At 44.5% G+C, this 14,975-nt stretch overlaps 1 non-coding gene across 1 annotated transcript; it reads left to right on the top strand.

Moving 5' to 3' along the window:
- The first annotated feature begins 9,294 nt into the window (after positions 1-9,294).
- On the top strand, positions 9,295-9,376 carry trnas-acu (transfer RNA serine (anticodon ACU)). The gene has a single exon. It is a non-coding gene; the product is annotated as a tRNA-Ser (tRNA).
- The last annotated feature ends 5,599 nt before the right edge of the window (positions 9,377-14,975 follow it).

The following is a 14,975-nucleotide window of genomic DNA, read 5'->3' as shown; positions in this document are numbered from 1 at the left end:
TGCTGGAACCAGTCGAGACTGTCCGCTCTCCCACATCCAATTTATCCCCAGGTTGTGTCAAGATGATGGTCTGAATTGCTTCCTTCTCTTCCCTGTCACTCTAGGATGATGTGAGCTGTGAAATCTTTGATTTGAACTGGAGGCAACGTGGAAAAATGTATACACAGCAGGTGCGTGAGCGATTGGACTCGCTGCAGTAACATCCCATGCTGATTCAGACAGCAGAAGCCTCCCTGTGACTTCGAGAAGCACAGACACTGTTCCTGAATAATGGGGAGAGATTCACTCTTTCCTCGCAGTTCTACATTTTCTAGCTCTCTCAGGTGGCATTATTTGGACAATGGTTCCAAAAAGAAGATGATTTCTTGTGCATGCACGATCTCCCTTTTCTACACCTTTCCAGAATTCCCATGCTTCCCACTCCCGCCAGACCCCAACCCCGCTCCACAAACCCGTGTTTGATAGGGAGCTGAAGACCGCGTTCAAACTGGTCTCCACCAACACTGCGTGACAATGGAGGATGAGTTCGTCCAGTTCTCAATGAAGACCGCCCTGTTCCGGGAAAGCAGCTAGCACAGCCTCCTGGGAGAAGCGAGTCAGAATGGAAAGGAGCTGTTATTAAAACTCTGTGCTTCTTTCTCTCCGAAACAGCAGAAATAGCCTTAGTTAAACAACAAACTCACCTGATTTCTGGGTACCACGTCTGGCGCCGTTCTGGCTCGTTTATCTCGGGTGTGATATTGCCTCAGACAGGTGACATATGTGCAAGAGCTCTCGCGTTCACTTTGCGGATGACACTTGGAATTTTGCACACTACTTCATTTTTGACTGTGAAGATATGATTTCGATGAGATCGGTTTCAGATAAAGATTCCAAAGCTTCAAAACATACACAAGCAAGTTCAAAAACCGCTTCTTCTCGGCCGGTGCTGCTCTGAGAAATGGATTGTCGAACTTGAAATAATGCTGATCTTGCCAATGTGGATTTTGCTGAGCGCACGTCCGATACGGAGTAACCTGAATTCCTAAGTCTGCCCAAATTATGGTTTCCTCACGCTGTGATCTGCATGTCCTTGATGACTATGATCCGACTTTACCATCGCAAACAACGCTTTCCACTGTACTTAGGTCCATGTGACAATCAATCAATCAAAACACAGTCATTTCCTCATTGCGTGGGGCCAGCAGAGCGAAGGTGGGCTGCATGTCCTCAGTCTGCAGTGTGGCACATTTTGTGATTCTGATTGAAATTGCAAATAAAACAGCAGAATTGGGCAAGTTACACGGTGGTTATATTGACACAGCCGGGACACATCTGTGCCACAGTGTATCACACAATAACAGTGAAGATATTTTAACGTCATCCTCGTCGGTACATGCTACAAAAACCTGAAGACTACGGGAAACCGCTGTGGTCAGCGATAACAGAGCGGAGAGAGGGATCGTGGTGGGCGCATAATCCAGAAATTAATGAATGAAAAGCATCCTCTGCTCGATGACTATTCCAGCTTTCAGTGTGTGTACTACCACTGCCAGTGTTTCGCTATAACAGTGCTCCGTTCTTCGCATTACATATTGATGAGCCATATGCGTCCTGTCACTCAATGGCATCTGAAAGAGATACACCCGCCACATTTATACATTTGAGGAAACACACGTTTGAAGTTATGGAAGATTTTTTTTGCTGTTCTCTGTCGGTCTGTTATAACCTGATTCGCAAAGTCACTTGACTGAGTTGGGAATACACTGGCGAAGTTGAGAGAAATCAGTTGTGGTGTGGACCGTGCCCCTGACTCCTTGCAGTTATTCCCCACGCTGTGTCACACAGCAGGGTGCTCTGGTGAAATGAACAGCCGTGAATGACATGTGGTTCAGTCTGTCGGAGACAGCATTTCGAGTCAGATACAGTTCCTTATTATTAGGACAAGCAGCACTGATGATGAATAACCTCAGAGAGAAGCAAGCGATAGAGATTTGCCATGGACTCGATGGGCTGAACGGCTTCTGTCGGTACGTGAATGACGTCACACGTCTCTGCCGTCCCTCTCCCTGTCTCTGTGACAGAGGCGCTGAGGGTGAAATAATGGCTCATTTTTAATCCTCCCTTCCGCTTTGGACTGCCTGCAGCCCCGCAGCTCCTGTCTGTGGGGATGGTTCTCAGTGAGTGAGGGTTTCATTCGGAGTCGCTTCATCTGGGACAGTTGGGACTCATACGTTAACTGATGCCCGATTGCAGCAAAGAAACCGACGGCTCTGAAACAAAAGCCTTTCCGCTGGATTGTTCTGTGAAGATTGATTCTGAACATCAAATGGGCAGCACAAAAATGCACTGATTTGAACTTTACTGAAGTTGCTAATTTCCAGCGGCGCTCGTGTAGCTGGCTGTGCCCGTGAGAGGAAGCTTCCGAGCATATCCGGACTTACATCATCTTATAATGCCTGAAAGTGGAGGGAAATGGCTGAATACTCTGCCAATAGAGACAGCTCAGTCCCCGAGGATGGGATAAACAGCACCGTCCCGCGTGGGGACATTCTGCAGATCAGACACAGTCCACTTTATCATTCAGATCATACCAGAGTGAGAGCGCTCGAGAAGGCCAATCGGTCACTCGTACCTGTGCCAACTCGGAAGTTGCAAAAGATTGGTGAAAGTGGAAAGTGGATTTGTTCACGTTTCAAGTGTTTCCGTGAAGCAGGAAGCAGAAGAAGACACACAGTGAAGCGATTGAGATCTGACTACAGGAGCAGCAAAGAAGTTGTACAGCGCAGAGGAGAGCTTTGAAGTATTGAATTCTGGTTGATAGGATGATCATGCTTTCACTAGGCCACGCTGCTACAGAAGAAACTATGTCAGTGTCTCTCAACATTGTGATGTCAAGGCAAAATCGCCGTTAGACTGCAGCAAATTCCTTTTTCCAATGTGAGGGCAGTCCATTTGTAAAGGTTTAGCTTATATATCGAATAAATTCACATTTCTAATTCCACTGCACCTCAGTGTGTTGTACTGTCTCTTTTCCACTTTACCTGTCATTGTGCCTGCACTGAAGTTGATTTTCTCCTGCTGCGAGTCTTTTACAGTCTGGGTGAGGTGCGGCAGTTGTACTGACCCATCTTCTGACAGAATTTTCTACTTCACTTCAGCCCGCCCTAACTTCGCTATCTGATACCATTCCCATTGTTTAGATGTTAAGCGCTCATCTCAGATCCAGCCTGACCTCACCCAAAATAAATGGAAAACTCAGTCACACTGTGATCACTGCAATCGAGGGATGTATTCACTCTAAGGTCATTGATAATTCCAAGGATACAGTTAGGACTGCAGATGCTGGAGATGGTAGAGTGATATTGGAAAAGCACAGCGGATCAGTCAGCATTCGAGGAGCAGGAGAATTCAGGTTTCAGGCCTAAGCCCTTCATCTGGAATAAAGCTTGTGAGTCGGTGCTGAGAGATAAATGGAAATGGTGTGGGGTTAAGGGGAAATAGATGGATGAATAGGAGGGAGAAGAAAATAGGTCAGAAATAGCAGTGATGGAATGGGTCGAGAGGGCGTTGGCGAGTTGAAGGCTTGTGCTTGGGGGAGGGGAAATGTGGTAACTCTTAAAATTCACATTTACACCGTGTGGTGTTAGGTCCCAAGCTGGAATGGGTGGCATCCCTCCTCCAGGCGTTGTGTGGTAACGGTTTGGCAGTGAAGGAGGTCCAGGACCTGTATGTCTTTGATGGGGTAGGAGAGGGAGTTGAAGTGGTCAGCCACGGGACGGTGAAGTTAGTGGGTGCGCGTGTCCCAGAGATATTCTCTGAAATGACCTGCAAGAAGATGTCCTGTCTCCCTGATGTAGAGGAGACCACACTAGGCGCAACGGATTCAGTAGATGACATTGGTAGCTGTACAGGTGAATTTCTAATGGATGTGGAATGATCAATTTGGACCTTGGCTGAGGTGAGGGGAGTGGTGTGGGTGCTTGTTTCACCCGTCCTTTGGTGGCAGTGAAAGGTGCCAGGAGAGGGTTGTGGGCTGGTGGGTGGATGTGTGGACCTGAAGAGGAGGACATGGAGGGAATGGTCTTTCCGGAATGTTGGCAGTGCTGGGCAGCGAAATATATCTCTGGTGATGGAGTCTGATTGGAGGTGGCATCAGTGGCAAAATATGATGCGTTATGCGGAGTTTGATGGGGTGTAAGTTGAGCATCAGGTGCTTCTCTCTTTGTTGCGTTGAGAGGGGTGGCTTCAAGGGTGGTGTTATGTGAAATGGAGGTGATGAACTCGAGGGCGCTGTCAACCACGTGGGAAAGCAATTTGTGATCGTGGAAGAAGGAGACCAACTGGCTCTTTCTGAGGTGTAATTGGTCATCCTAGGAACAGATGCGCTGGAGGTGGAGGAATTGGGAATAAAGAATGGCGTTCTTACACGAGATAGGGTTGGAGGAGATGTAGTCGAGATACCTGTGGGAGTCGGTGGGCTTGTAGTACATGTCTGTAATTAGTCAGTCGCCAGAGTCGGTGATGGAGAGATCCAGGAAGGTGAGGGAAGTTGCCAAGCTGATCTGGATAAATTTGAGGTCGGAGTGGAAGGTGTTGGTAAAGTTGGTGAGCTATTCAACCTCCTCGTTGGAGCACCAAGTGGCCCCAAACATTCATCAATGTAGCTGAGGAACAGGTGGAGGATGGTACCTGTGTAATTGCGAAAGATGGACATTTCCGTGTATCTGACAAACAGACAGGCATAGCTAGGTCCTATGCGGGTGCCGATGGCTGCCAGATTCGATGGAGGGAGTGGGAGAATTGGAAAGAGAAGTTGTTGATTGTGAGGACCAGTTCAGCCAGGTGGATGAGGATGTCGGTGGAAAGGTACTGGTTGGGATGGTGTGAGAATAAGAAAAGGAAGGCTTCCAGAATTCTGACATGACATATGGATTTGTATAGGGACTGGATGTCCATGGTGAAGGTGACGCGTTGGGGGCCAGGGAAACGAAATCCTTGGAGGAGGTGAAGTGCATAGGTGTGTCACGAATGTAAGTGGGCATTTCCTGAACTGGGGTGAGACGATTGTGTCGAGGTAGGAAGAGATGATTCGGATGGGACAGGCTCAGGATGAGACAATAGGTCGACTGGGGCAGTCAGGTTTGTGAATCTTAGGAAGAAGGTAGTATCGGGGAGTGCGTGGTTCACGGACAATGAGGTTGAAGGTTGGGGATGGGAGATGCCCAAAGGTGATAAGATTGTGGATGGTCTGGGAGATGATGGTTTGGTGAGGGGAGGAGAGTTTGTGATCGTGGTCTGTAGGAGGAGGTGTCTGCGAGTTGGCACCTGGCTTCAGCTTTGTTCCTCTGCCCGACTCACAAGTCTAATTCCTGATGAATGGCTTATGCCTAAATCGTCCATTCTCCTGCTCCTCAGATGTTGCCTAACCTGCTGTCCTTTTCCAGTACAACACTCTCCACTCATTCATTATTACTGTCTCATTTCACACTACCAGGTCCACGCTGTTTGTTTGATTCTAATGAGCACTGTTCTCATGGACTGCGACAAAATCTGCCAATCTGAAACAAAAACAGAAATTGCTGTAAAATCACAGGTGTGCTGGCAGCATCTGTGCAGATGAATCACAGTTAACGTTTCACATCCATTGGGTCCGTCTCTCCACAGATGCTGCCAGACGTCCTGAAATATTCCAGAAACGACTGTTTTTGTTTGATTTTCAACATCAGCAATTTTTTCATTTTTGTTTTCTTATTTTCTGCCAATATGATTTGGCTAAAGATTACGTTAAATGTTTTAAATATGACTGTGATGGAATGGCCAGGTTCCACCAGCCGGCTCCTTTTATTTGGTTCACGTGACCAATGCCTTTCCACTTGGTCACCGCGCCCTCGAGCTGCACTGCATATAAATTGACAAAATTGTGGCATTCTCTCGGATTGGTAATCAGGAGCGAGATTGATTGAAATTTTTGAAAACTTAAGATAAACTGATAAAATACGGGATATAAAACGGGAAACTGAATGGGAAAGAGAGAACAGCGCATAATAATTTTTCACAAAACTGAAATGTAATGGCTCAAGATTCAGAAAGTGCTTCCATCCACAGACATACCACAATATGGAATGTAATGTTTGGGACAATCAATGCAAGCAGATTGCAAAATCTTAGTTTTAAAGTCTTGCTGTAACTGGTTTGGTTTGAATGAATGCAGACATGGGACTCAGTGTTGTAATGGTCTCCTAAAATGGAAAAGGAAATCCTTGCCTTCGAGGATACGTGGGGAATGTTCACTGATTCATCCCAGTATTAGCAGGACTGTCCTCTGGAAGCGAATGAGTAGAATCTTTCACTGTTCCATGGAGTTTCGAATGAGTGGTGAAGGGAATGTCTCCATTCACAAATTAATCATTCAGTAGAATTCAATACAGGGACCCAAGAAATGATGAACAAATTGAACAAGAACATGGACACGCGATACACAATAGCTACGACCATTACTCTGTGAAAACTGATGATTTCAGATCCACGGTGGCCTTTGGTGATGGCATTTACTGTCCAGAACCAGTCTGCACAGGAATGACGGGAGACACACTATGAAGTATTTGAACTTCAGTCGCCTTTAGAAATAGCTGGGACTGACTCAGGACACGGGGATTTAGAGATGTTGTCCTTACAAACCTTTCAGACATTCCGAGGAAGAATAAAGGAAGTGATAGATAATTTTCGTCTCCATGGAGACGATGTTCATGAACTGGATAGATTGTAATTTACCTTTTTGGAGTTTATAAATAGAGGCGTCATATTTAAAAAGCAAAAAATTCATAGTGTAACGCGAAAATCGTTTGATCACACTCAGTGGGAACATTGTGTGTAATCCTTGTCCTCATTCTCCACCAAAAACATGTGAAGAAGTTAGAAAGAGCACAGACGCTGTTTCCTGGATAGCAAGATATTAGAAAGCCAAGTGTCGTTGTTCACTGAGACATAAAAATATCAGAAATGATACAAGCGGGATGATAGAAAGAATGAAGGGGTTTATTCACGAGATTTGGAAATGCTGGAGCAGAAACACGCAAGTTGATGTAAACAAATGAGGTTTTCACATAACGCGAGGTTTGAATGAGTAAATTGGGGAAATTCCCTCTTTCCAGTCAATCAATAACTTTCGTTACAGCTTGAAAACCATTAGTGAATGATTAAGAAAAGTTTGGATGAGAGTGTCTTCCACTCAATAGAGTTATTTAAATCGTGAACGACTTTCCAAAAATAAAACGTAGAAGCTGATTTCAGAGTGTTTTAAAAGATACACGAACAAACGTACAAGGAGAGAATTTATCATTGAGTGAAAGTCAGGGTGGTTGCGTAGCAATTTCGAATTTGGTTGACTTCAGACACAAAGACATTTCATGAACCCGTACAACTGAATAAGACTCAGTGTAACATGTTCATGGATTGGTAAGTTGTGGCGAATTATTCAAGGTGAAACTCTGTAGATGGAGCTGATGTCATAAAATAATGGCAGACGGAAGTGATATCCTAATGAGTAGAAATTGAATCGTCACTTGGAGACGCAACACCTACGTTAAAGACTTGACCACATTCACATGATGTTATTTATATTTCGTACATTCTTAACTCCACCCAAGAAATCCACCAAGAAGACTCTGTCCTTTTGTATTGTTAACCCTCTGTACTTCTCTGCAGCATGCCACTGAAGATAAAATATGCTCAGACCAAAATTCAGTTCAATACAAAATTCAAACGGTCCTATGTGATTTCTGTTTTTATTATTGCAATAACCTTTGTGAGTTTGTAACAAACTGTGTAACATGAAACCAGTTCAACATCTATATTCCCGGAATTTAACGCAGTGCACATGGGAAACGGTATCCATCTGCTGAAAAATCACCTTCGGATCCCTCTCCACATACGTCTCTTCACGTTTTAGATATTTTCAGTATGTTTGTAGATCAAGGAGTCATTATCCAGAAAAGGTTGTTTCTCAATCCACAAACACGGGTATTTTCTCATAAACTTAGCTTTGCTCAATATCACCTTCTGTCCGTACTCCTCAACACAACGACAAATTGAAGCTGCTCCATGTGAGGCTCAAAATTCAAACTTCGGCACAGCACAGCCCACTATACTGAAACCGAGATACTGTGCACTGGTCACCTTCAGCACAGGAGCAACACATTAATGCGTACCTCAACAATCCTGGTTTTACCTTAACGTTTGGGAAACCGAGTTTCTCTGATTCCATGGCTAGTAACGGGGATTATATGATCATCTTCACCAGTGGTTCTGTCCCCGAGTGAGGAAAGTGGTGTGGTACGCATTGTAAAGATGTCGATTGATGAAATATACAATTCCATCTTTTGCCTTCACGAACTCATGAGCTTTTTAATTTGGTTTGCATCTGTAGAAATCTTAAAATCTTCATCTTGAACGGACTCAATGACAGATCTCCATTGTGTCTCTGGCATCAATTTTCAAAGTGTAAACCCCCTCTGAATTATTCCACCGCAGTCCGCTGTTTGGGAAGTGTTCCTGTTTTGGGAAATGCACTTCCCCGTCTGTCACCTGCTGCTCCCATCATGCGCTCTGGCACTGCACTCATTTTCCTTCTGACACTTGCTCACGGTGTTGCTGTGATCATACAGTGACTTGGTATCACACGGCCCAGGAAAATGATACAGCTCAAGGTTTTTGCATTGTTGAGTTCAGTTGTCAGTTTAGCCATATTTTGGATTTTGAAATTATCTGTTCTGTACACAAGTGGGTGTCAAAAACATCTGAGCGGAAATTAGGTCTTCCGAATAATGACATTGGGCACTATGCACTCTCCTCCAGTCTGGAAAACAATTCCTCACAGGCAATTTAATAGACAATAGACAGCAGGTGCAGGAGTAGGCCATTCTGCCCTTCGAGCCAGCACCACCATTCATTATGATCATGGCTGAACATCCTCAATCTGTACCCTGTTCCTGCCTTATCCCCATAACCCTTGATTCCACTATCCTTAAGAGCTCTATCCAACTCTTTATTGAAAGAACACCTCCTGCTGTCTCGGGTTCTTCATTCCGTTGACTTCAAATCTTCACATATTCATTTCCTCATTTTTGTTCAGATCACTGTGTGCATAGTGTGGCAGTGGGAGTGCACTTGCCCCACAACCCAGGGGTCAGACCATCATCTTGGAACCGTACTGTGTTATTTCTCATTTCACCAACACCAGGGAGAAATGTCTGCTGCTCTGCATAATTTATGCATTTCAATTATTGATAAGGTCATAGCCTACACTATGTCTGTGACGAGGTGGCCGAGAGGTTAAGGCGATGGACTACTAATCCATTGTGCTTTGCACGCGTGGGTTCGAATCCCACTCTCGTCGCTGCTATCAATGGCTTTCAATGGTGCTGTTTTCAGATGATTGAAACTGGAAGTCCAATTGTCAGTTTGTATGTATTGACGTGATTGCAAAACCTCATCGAATAGTTGGTGCCTTTTAACTAAACAGCATTGAAATGGAGGTTGCTTTGGGATAGTCAGTGCTGAGAACGTTTTTTCGTATGAAAGACATCCAGGAAAATCAAATACCGAGAGCTGCGAAGTGCATGTTTATGCAAAGGGATTCTTAATGAATGTTTTGTCAGATGAAATATGAAGGACGTTGAGGAGAAGTAATGCATCCTGGTGAGAAGAGCACACCGAGACAGCACAAAATAATGGAGATATTTCAAAAGGAGCAGGGCGTGGGTTTAGGGGCACTGAGAACTGGGTGTAAATGCACAGTGGAGAATTGCCAATGTGGGTGCCGTGCATGGGCACGGAGAGACTTACACATTGGTCTCGTCCTCGCCCCTTGCTCTCGCCATTGATGAATGCTGGAAATAAGGCACAGATAAACACAAGATGTAGGAAACAAGCTCCCTCTCGTTATGCACACACTGGATGCATCACATTGAACCATGAACAACTGGAGAAATCAGCATGTTACTTGTAGGGAGTGAAACTAAACCGTGGATCAATAACCGCAGATTCATGCAACATAAACATGAAAAATGATATAAAATGTAGGGTGTCGGTTTGCTCGCTGAGCTGTAGCTTTGATATTCAGACGTTTCATTACTTGGCTAGATAACATCAAGATCAGTGGCGACTTCCAAGTGAAGTGAAGCTGTCGTCTCCTGCTTTCTATTTATATCTTTCTCCTCGATGGGGTTCCTGGGGTTTGTGGTGATGTCATTTCCTGTTCGTCTTCTGAGGGGTTGACAGATGGCATGTAGATCTATGTATTTATTTATGGCATTGTGGTTGGAGTGCCAGGCCTCTAGGAATTCTATGGGGTGTCTTTGCTTAGCCTGTCCCAGGATAGATGTGTTGTCCCAGTCGAAATGCTGATATTTTTAATCCGTGTGTAGGGCTACGAGGGAGAGAAGGCCGTGTCTTTTTGTGGCCAGCTGGTGTTCGTATATCCTGGTGGCTAACTTTCTTCCTGTTTGTCTTACGTAGTGTTTGTGGCAGTCCTTGCATGGAATTTTGTAGATGACGTTGTTTTTGTCCATGGGTTGTACTGGGTCTTTTAAGTTTGTTAGTTTTTGTTTGAGAGTCTTGGTCGGTTTGTGTGCTACTGAGATTCCGAGGGGTCTTAGCAGTCTGGCTGTCATTTCTGAAACTTCTTTGATGTATGGTAAGGTGGTTAGGGTTTCTGGCTGTGTTTGGTCTGCTTGTCGTGGTTTGTTCTTGAGGAATCTGCGCACTGTATTTTTTGAGTATCTGTTCTTCTCGAATACGTTGTATAGGTGGTTCGCCTGTGTCTTCAGAAGTTCGTCTGTGCTGCAGTGTGTGGTGACTCGTTGGAATAGTGTTCTTATACAGCTTCGTTTGTGTGTGTTGGGATGGTTGCTAGTGTAGTTAAGTATTTGCTCATTGTTTGTCGGTTTTCTGTATACGCAGGTTTGTAGTTCTCCGTTGTCCTTTCTTTCTACTGTGACGTTCAGGGATGCGAGTTTGTTGTCGGTTTCTTCCTCCTTGGTGAACTTTATACCTGTGAGGGTGTTGTTGATGATGTAAAATATCTTATTACCTTGTTTCGTTTTGGGTACCGTCGACACCACGAACGGTCGGTTAAAGTTCAGATGACCTTCCAAAAGATCGCGCATATTGACACACACACCAAGTTTCTGCAGAAAAACACCCACCTGATGAAGGAGCGGCTCTGCTAAAGCTAGTGCTTCCAAATAAACTCGCTGGACTCTGCCCTGATATTGTGTAATTTTTAACTTTGTCGACTCAACTCAAACACTGGCACTTCCATATCATAGACAACACCAGTCATGACCCACCGTTGTCAGAGAAGGCAATCCTGGAATAGCCCAATACATTGCTCACAGGCACGTTTCGTTTTCAGAAACCAGGCCACTCAGTTAAAGCGCTGAATACTAACCACTAGACCACCAGGGATGAGGGCAGAAGCAGTTGCACCGTTTCTTTATAACACAGTTTTTGGAATTATGTCACTGCAGATATGTTTCCCCTCAAAAATGAGTGAATTACCGTGTGTTTAGAGCACGGAAATGGGTCCCTTCATTTCATTTCCCAGTACTTGGTCTGTAAAACTGTAAGCTCATCCGTTTCACCTGAATGCTAATTTCTCTGGAAAGTTTTAATCTCGTAAAACATAATAAATGGGATTAAAGTTTGATATGGGAACTGAACCCCATTTTTACCCATAGACTGAAGCACGCAGACACATTTCCCCAAGTGTGACACAGGCCTCGCGAGAAAACAAGCAGAAAGTAAGATTTCACCGACTGGTCTGATGTTGTCCCATTTCAGAGTTCAACACCAATGTCTGGTTACAGCAAAGAAAGGAAGCATTCAGCCCCTCCCATCCCAGTGTGCTTTGCCCATTGTTTCCCCATGACTCTGTAGTTTATACTGCCTCACCTCGTTCTTGCTGCCAAACTTGATCACTGCTCACACCCGCTATTTCCTGTCCAGCCGAACGGTTTGCCTCAAGTTCTTGGAATGAAAAACAGGAATGGCCTATTTCAAGCACTTTTCTAGTTTTCACGGACATTGATATCACCACTGAGCAAGCACATTGCCAGCTCAGAGAGAAGGTCTCATCCTTTAGAAACTGAAATACAAAGATGATTGGATATCCTCAGTATTGTAAACAAACCAATAAGACCGGAATAGGGCCGAGGGGATCACGCACAGAAGGAATGGAGAATAGAATGGCGAATCTCATGGTGTCCAGGGTGATGTTAACAGAAATCTTCCCTGTTAGTATACTGATGAGGATTCAGTGATTTCACTGTCATGGCTTGTTAAATGTTAACGTTTACAGTAATCAATATGAAATACTGCCTGATATTTCGAAGCAGAATGATGTTGTGCAGCAGACAGAATCGTTTCCCTGCGTGACCTAATAAGAGAGCTCAGAAGAGCCAGGAGGAGACATGAGAGCCAGGAGGAGACATTAGAGATTGTTGGCGGATAGGATCAGGGTTAACCCTAAGGCTTTCCATCGGTATGTCAGGAATAAACGAATGGCGAGAGTTAAATTAGGGCCAATAAAGAATAATAGTGGGAAGTTGTGTGTGGAGTCAGAGGAGACATGGGAAATACTAAATAAATATTTGTCGACAGTGTTCACTATAGAAAATAAAAATGTTGGCGAGGAAAATATAGAGATACTTGCATCTAGACTCGAAGAGATTGAGGTTCACAAGGAAGAGGTATTAGAAATACTGCAGAGTGTGAAAATAGACAAGTCCTGTGGGCCGGATGGGATCTATTCTAGGATCCTCTGGGAAGCAAAGGAAGAGATTGCCGAGCCTGTGCCATTGATCTAGGAATCTTTATTGTCTACAGGAATAGTGCCTGAGGACTGGAGGATAGCAAATGTGGTTCCCTTGTCAAGAAGGGTAGTGGAGACAACCCTGGTAATTACAGACCAGTGAGTCTCACTTCAGTTGTTGGTAAAGCGTTGGAAAAGGTTCTAAGAGATAGGATTTATAATCATCTAGAAAAGAATAATCTGATCAGGGACAGTCAGCACGGCTTTGGAAAGGGAAGGTCGTGCCTAACGAATCTTATGGGTTTTTTGACAACGTGACCAAGCAGGTGGATGAGAGTAAGCAGGTTGATGTGCTGTACATGGATTTCAGCAAGGTTTTCGATAAGGTTCCCTACAGTCGGCTATTATACAAAATACGGAGGAATGGAATTGTGGGAGACATAGCAGGTTGGATCAGTAATTGACTTGCTGAAAGAAAACAGAGTGTTGTAGTTGATGCAATATGTTCATCTTGGTGTCCAGTTACTAGCGGGATTCCGCAAGGGTCGATGTTGGGTCCAGGGCTATTCGTCATTTTTATAAATGACCTGGATGAGGGCTTAGAAGGGTGGGTTAGTAAATTTGCGGGCAACACTATGGTCGGTGGAGTTGTGCACAGTGACGAAGGATGTCGTAGGTTGCAGAGAGACATAGATAGGATGCAGAGCTGGGCTGAGTGGTGGCAAATGGAGTTGAATGTGGACAGGTGTGAGGTGATATACTTTGGACGGAGTAATCGGAATGCAAAGTACTGGGCTAATGGTAAGATTCTTGGTAGTGCAGATGAGCAGAGAGATCTCGGTGTCCATGTACACAGATCCCTGAAAGTTCCCACCAGATTGACAGGGTTGTTAAGAAGGAAAACAGTGATTTGGCCTTTATTAATAGAGGGATTGAGTTCTGGAATCAGAAGGTTATGCTGCAGCTGTACAAAGATCTGGTACGGCCACATTTGAAGTGTTGTCAACAGTTCTGGTCACCGCATTATAAGAAGGATGTTGATGCTTTGGAAAGGGTGCAGAGGGAATTTTCTAGCATGTTGCCTGATATCGAAGGAACGTATTACGAGGAAAGACTGAGGGCCTTGAGGCTGTCCTTGTTGGAGAGAAGACTGAAAGGTGACTAAAAAGAGGCATACAAGATAATCAGAGGTTAAGATAGGGTGGACAGGGAGAGTCTTTTTCCAAGTATGCGGACGGCAAACACGAGGGTCATATCTTTAAAGTGAGGGGAGGTAGGTACAAGACAGAAGTCAGAGGTAGTTTCTTTACTCAGAGAGTAGTTAGGGCATGGAATGCTTTGCCTGTAACGGTGGTAGATTCGCCAAGATTAAGTGCATTTAATTCGTCATTGGAGAGGCATATGGACGTACATGGAATAGTGTTGATGGGATGAGCTTCAGATTCGTATGACAGGGCGGCACAACATCGAGGGCCGAAGGGCCTGTACTACGCTCTAATGTTCTATATGCTGCAGATCCACATCAGCAATGTCATATGCAATTGCCTGACGTTCAATCAGTTTAAAACAAGAACGGACGGGGCGTCAGGAAAACGGAAGGGGAATAGTGGTTTGTGAGAGTTAACTACATGCCTCGTGGAGCCAGGTTCAATGTAGATAATGAATATCGCTTTTCCTGTTTACCTTGGTATACTGATCACTTCGGATCAATTACCCAATATTGTCTGCCCTTTGTGTGCTGTTCTTTGTATATTTCACCTCGGTTCAGTGCTCCGGGGGAACACGCTTTTTTAAATTTTAAACATTTTACTCAGGTCGGTTTTGCAGCTTCATATTAAGGCCAACAATTTTAGGAACAAATAGTCACCATTCAGTCCACCAAGTCTGTTCCGCTATTGAATGGTTTCATATCTGATCTGATAACCTTGAACTGCACTTTCTTGCCTTTCGCCATAATGCTTGATGTCTTTGCTGTTTGAAGATCTGCCAATCTCAGCCTCATTACACCTAATGACACTTCCTCAACAGCGGTCTGCTACAAGAAAGTCCACTGATACAGAACTGTCTGAGAGAATAAATGCTTCTTCGTCTCTATTTTAATTGTGAGATCCGCATTCTAATACGAAGTTAAAAATCGCACAACACCAGGTCATAGTCCAACTGGTTTAATGGAAGCAATAGC

This window comes from Chiloscyllium punctatum, chromosome 13 (assembly GCF_047496795.1).
Source record: "Chiloscyllium punctatum isolate Juve2018m chromosome 13, sChiPun1.3, whole genome shotgun sequence".
Classification (NCBI taxonomy): Eukaryota; Metazoa; Chordata; class Chondrichthyes; order Orectolobiformes; family Hemiscylliidae; genus Chiloscyllium; species Chiloscyllium punctatum.
Note: the sequence above shows the minus strand (reverse complement) of the source record. Positions and strands in the feature narration are given on the sequence as shown.